General features: G+C 41.9%; 1 protein-coding gene across 2 annotated transcripts in view; it reads left to right on the forward strand.

The window, feature by feature from the left end:
• The window catches only part of KLF7 (Kruppel like factor 7), an 85,981-nt gene that overhangs the window by 70,094 nt on the left and 9,887 nt on the right, over positions 1 to 6,000 (forward strand). The window lies entirely within an intron of this gene.

The raw sequence follows: 6,000 nt of genomic DNA on the forward strand, positions 1-6,000 counted from the left end.
TCGATCAGCTAAGCCAAAAACGTTGAAAAAAAGAAAATATTTAAGATTCCGTTGGAATCTAAGAGGAACTCTGAGACAGTTTTCCAAAGTAGAGTCAATAACTTGGTAGGGTGTTTTTGTATTTGCGGCACCTATACCGTAGGAAGACAGTGACAAGCTCTGGGGTGATTTTTACCGGTTATTCTAGTGTAGTGTTAAGAAAGCTTAGTGACATCTTCTCTCTATGATGTCTTTCATCTCCTCGGTTGCTTCAATTCCCCAGTGTTGCTGAATGTGATGTGAAAGCAATTGATAGGTCTTTGCCAATTTCCTACAGAGGTACTCCGTGGCAATAGAAAACTGTGACAAAGTAGTCTTCCTCTTTTCCAGTTTGCTTTTCCGTTTCCTGATCTGAAAATTTTCTAAGTTCTTAATCCAAGTCCCAAAGAGACTAGGACCTTGACATGCCCCAATGTCTAGAACAATATTAGAAAATTAAATAAAAGGAAACAGGTACGAGTTGTTTTAACAGAAATTTGGGCATGTCAGAGTCCTAGTCCTTTTAGGACTTGGATTAGGAACTTGAAACTTTGCAGATCAGGAAAGAGAGGCAGAAAATTTTTATTAGCAATGTTTATTTGCAAGGGACTTTTAAACCTTGAATGCAAGAGTCTGCCACATGTTCATATTTCATGCCACAATCTGCATCTTAAAGGCAAATTTATAGCACAGTACATTTGACATATCACTTATGCTTTCTCAAATACATCTTCAGAAAGAACCTTTACAAATGAGTTTCATAAGATAATGCACTTTGCTTCCCAGAGGAATGTTGCCCAGGAGGCTGAGATTCTACTCATGAAATAAAGGTTATAGGAAGGTTTTTAGGATCCTCCTTTTTTTAGGCTCTAGGAAACAGGGAAAAAGTAGAAGTGATCTTTGATAGTGAAGGAATATTTAATTGATTGTAAAGTACTGCATTTAAATCCCTGTCAAAGACAGGTGTCAGGTTTAAACAACCAAGCAAACATATCCGCTGTTAAACCAGTTCAGTACATAGCAAGTGAGGGATGGGAAGTCACACAGGTTTTCCTGCCCTTCTTGGTGGACTCCAGTCTTTGCTGCAGATCAGGAGGCTTGCTTTATTTATTTGATGTATTCAGCAGGATTAAACCAGACATGCCTTTTAGTGCTGTTGGTATCACAGTGAACAAAATGGATGTCTGCATGAAGCTTATGCTGTGGGTGGGAGAAACAGACCATAACACACACAAACAAGATGCAGTCTCCCTTCAGAGTCTTTGAGTATTATGGAAAATGTGACATAATCTGCTATTTCACATAGGATGGTGAACACAGGACTTACTATCTCAGGCAAGCCTACATGAAGTGAGGGAACAAGAGTGTTCTAGGCCAACAGAGTGGCAAGTGCAAAGGCCCTGAGGTCAGAGCCTGCAGGTAAGACAGCAATATGTGAAGCGCGAGGAGGGTGAAGTGGGGAAGGTGGCCAGGAGCTGGATCACACAGACTCCATACTGTCCGTCCTGATAGGATTTTGATTTTTATTCTGAGAATGATAGAATGGCGTTGGAACACTTCCACTTTAATTTCATCTTAACCTTTTTTGGGTCCCAAATGTCTTTGACAGTCTGGTGAAACCTGTGGAGCCCTTTTGCAGAATAATGTTTTTAAATGCATGAAGTCCAGCGGATGTCAAAGAAACCATTTATATGGAAATATGCAGATTAAGTTCCCCTGTAAAGGACACACATGCCCTGATTTACATTTTCAAAGGGTTGCTCTGACTGTGCAGTGGGGAGAACGACTACAGCAGACCAGTAAGATGTGGTTGTGACAGCAAAGCTATCTGATTTATTCTACAGGGCAGTGAGTGGCCTTGGAAGTAGGGTTGCCCAGCATAGTCTCTTTGAGGGCAAGGAGAAAGTGGTACAACTTCTATTTACATTTAATTTACTCTCATTCTTTTTAATGGCTCTACTGAGTATGTGTTTTATAATATCCTAATATATTAGGACATTAGTCCATTTATATAATTCACGAATAAATTAACATATATTGGAGATGCGTGCTTGAAAAGTCTTTCTGACCGTGATTTTTGATACAGGGAGAGTGACCCTGTAAACAACTAACAAAATACCACACTGGTTTGAACCACATTCCATTTCAGATCCATGCCGTGGGAGAACTGAATTCTTGCCATGATTCAACCTCACTAAATGTCAGACATGTTTCTCCAGCACCCTTATCTTGCCTTAAGGGCCCTCATCTGGCTGTAAGTCTGCTTACATCTGAGTAGACCCCCTTACTGTCACCTCTGAGGTGGCATGTCCTCCCTCAGGGAAAACAAGTTTCCTGGGGTTGCTGTCAGACATCTGGCCTGAGATTCAGGAGCCCCCGAAGAGGGGTGTCCTCTGCTCCTGGCATCTGAGCCGAGCTGTGAGCATGCCTCCCCCCCCCTTCTGTGAGGTGCTCACTTTCACCTTCACTCTGTTGTAAGTCTCTCTTCCATCTCCCTGTCTCTGATAGACCTCTCTTGAGCATTTCTGTGCTCTCCAGCAGTGCAGCAAGCTGAAGGGTACATGTTATTCCAAGTGTGATACAGCATAGTATTGTGCAGGGTACGGATATTTTATTTTATACCCAGGAGGAGTAACTGGAGTGGAGGAAGGAGAGACAGAAAGAAGAGAAAGTGAGAGAAAAGAACTGATTTTGCATGAATCCTGCACTAGTTATCACTGAACTGCCATTTTTTTTCTCTCTCTTCACCCCAAAGAGAGCTTTTCTTCTATTTTATATAAAGGAAGAAATTCTTTCATAAAGAAAGAAACCCAAGATGTTTATAAAATGAGTAGAGATCTTCAGGTAAGCTATGAAAATGAAAACTAATGCATGGCTAGAGGTAGGTCCACCCCCCACCTCCACAGATCAGGTCATGGCTGTTGGTGTCTGGGGAGATGCAATCTTTGCTATGTAAAAATACTAACAGAAGAATTTCACTGACCTGTCTTTCAAGTAGAAATTGTTTTAGGGAAGTGATAGAGAACTTGAAAATGAGGCCAGCCTAACCCCACAATTCCTGTGCCCTAAATATGAAGTCATACTCCCAATTATTCTTTTTTTTCTCTGCTCCTCTGATTTCTGAACTCCTTCTATTTCAGGCACTGCTCCTTCATTGGGTACTTTTGATTATTTTAAATGTCTTATTAGTGAGTATTTGCAGAAATGTCAACTTGTAGGTAGAGTAGCCAGACATTGGGAACGTAGTTTGTTAAATCTCTCTCATAGAAGATAAATAAAATATTAGAGCACAGAGGGGCTTGTCCTCAGTATTATTCTGCGCAGCGTTACCCACAGCAGGAAGCAATGTTGGGTGTTAAGACTCAGAGCCAAGTCAAGCAGTCTGCTCTTTCTCTCTAGTGGACACAGCCATGAGAACACTGAAATAGCTCCTGGGTGGGATAATGGATTTGTGCTGGGAATGAACTAAACCTCTACGTCATTGTCCAAGAAACAACAAAATCCTTGCTGTTGCTCACCAAAATAAAACTAGTTAAAAGAATTCAGCAAGGGGAAAAGCAAAAAATTTAAAATGGAAAAAAAAGTGCCCAAAGCCATCCACTTCAGTCTTCTTCACTGTCTGTCTTTCCTGTGCCCTTCGGAATTAGGCTGCCTGTGATGGATGGGCCATTTGGATTGTAGGGTTAATTTGGGGGACCGGCTGTCACTGCTTGTTGCTGTAGAGTTTCATGGGGTTTCCTAGGTGCCTTGCTGCATTTGGGGATGTGTTTGGTCCCCAAGGTTCCAGGAACCTCCACATTTGGATGCCTTTGGGAGTGGAGAGCATTTCAGATTGATGAAGAGTTAGGTGTCTGGTTCTTCTCTTTTTGTTTGTGCCTGATTCCCCCCTGAAATAACAGAGCGTGGTAGATGAGCAATAGCATTAAGTGAATGACACCAACGTGTCTCTCCAAGACGGCATCAATATCTCTTCCCCACACCTCCCATATCCCACTCATTCAGAGAATTACTAAAGAACACTCAGTATTTCAAATCCATTCTCCATCAACATAGTGAGGAAATATTTAAAACTTAAGAAGATACTCTGTTTTCCGGTATCTCGGCTGTCCAGAGTGACTCCAGACTTGGCTGTGTCGAAGGAAGTGTTTGTCAGGAAGTGTTTACTGACGGCTTGTTAGACCTGTCTTCTTAGCAGCCTCTGCAAACACAGGGGGAGGAAAGAGAGTTGAGATGAATAGAGTTCTTAGACTCTGCAAGGCTCAAGAAATGTGCTTTATGTACCACTCATGTAAGCCTCAGAATAAATGTGGTTTTATTGATAAGCTCACCCCCCATTCAACAGATAAGAACACTGAGGCCTAGTTTGTAATGAACTGAGCAAGATCCCAGGGGTGCTGACTCCAAAGTTTATGGGACTCACCACTCGGCTACGTTCTCTTCAGCCAGCACATCTTTTCTAAACTTTTTGCAGAAGCCAGAAGGTGAACTTCTAACATTGCTCATTGATTCATTTTTCCCCCCTGGTTTCTAAAACTGAATGGGTTTCCTCCTGTGCTTCCAGCCCTCCTTCATGTCCTCTTGGTTCTCTTTAAAAGAAATGCCTGTGTTTCTCATTTCTCTTCTCTGTGGGTTTTACAGAGCAGTGGCTCACTAGGGCACCGATTTAATGAAATAAAAATTTGAAGCATGTTTGGTTTGATTCTAGGGGATACAAATAAAGAATTGTGAATGCTTTGTAGTCAGGTTAAAAGAGAAGGGGAAAGGTGGAAGGAAAAAATAGGTCAAGTATAGTAGCTGGGTAATGTCTCCTTGAGGGCTGCCTAGTAAAGATTCAGCTGTTAAAAATGGAGACGTAATGGGGCAGCCGAAGCCCCATTGGCATCTGTGTGTCCTCCAATTTTGAGTTTGGCAGTTTACGATATCTGCCAGTTACGTGAATTGACTATGTGCTAGGCACTGTCCTAATTAATATATAATATATGTACACATTGATCTATCCTCTCCCAGCCTTTTTAAGGTACATGCTACGATCATGAAGCATAGAGAGGTGTATTAGTCTGCCTGAGGTCAGACAATTAAGGACAGAACTGGAAGTTGAGCCCAGGAAAGTTGGCATCAAAGCTCTTATGCATGTGCTCACCTTCCCCTCAGTGGCAGGGCGCAGTTAACTCCGTCTCATGATACCATGGGGTTCCAAAGATTATTTTCTTCTTAATTAGTACTAGCCCACCATACAGTTGAAAGGGTAAATATTTGTCATGTTTGGTGACAGACGTAATGGGTTAAAAAAAAAAAAAAGGTCTAAGGCAAAGCTGTGTACTTTCTCTTACATTTTCTTCCATCTGTATTTACTGTCTGGAAAGGTCACTTGAGCACAAGTGTTCGAATTTCATACTTACAAGCAGCTTTCCTGTGGCTAGAACCTTGCTCTACAAATTGATTTTAAAAATATTTTATGATAAGATGCATTGCTCTCGAATATGGGCACTGTAGAGTCATCAGGTTATGAGCTTTCTAACTCAGACTTTGGTGACAGCATTTTCCAAAAGTGCCAAGAATCGTGGGGAGACTTCCGTTTTACTCTCAGATGGTAGCCCTCTCTCCTGCCTGTCCGTCCATCACAGTTACAGGAAGGAACAGTGGTTCTGGGAGGCCCACGCGGTTTGCCTTGTCAGTCGGCTACCTGGCTGCAGTTTGTGGTAGGAGGAAAGGGAGGGAGAAGACGAAAAAGCCTGAAATGGCAAATTACTGTAGGTTCTGGAGAAAAATAGAATTAGAAGCATTTGTGGTTCAGATGAAAATAGCACATTTCCTTTCTGCCTGGACTGTGGGGGTCAAAGTGCTCTGGGGAATAGAAAATAAATAAAAATTGATCCCTCACCATTCGAAGGAAATGCTCTGACTCTGGGAACTGAAATGACGGCTCCAGATTTGAGTATCTTGTGAAACCACTTTTGAAGGTTAACAACAACAACAAAAAAA

The sequence above is a fragment of the Otolemur garnettii genome, unplaced genomic scaffold, assembly GCF_000181295.1.
Source record: "Otolemur garnettii isolate 467f Iridium unplaced genomic scaffold, OtoGar3 scaffold00013, whole genome shotgun sequence".
NCBI lineage: Eukaryota > Metazoa > Chordata > Mammalia > Primates > Galagidae > Otolemur > Otolemur garnettii.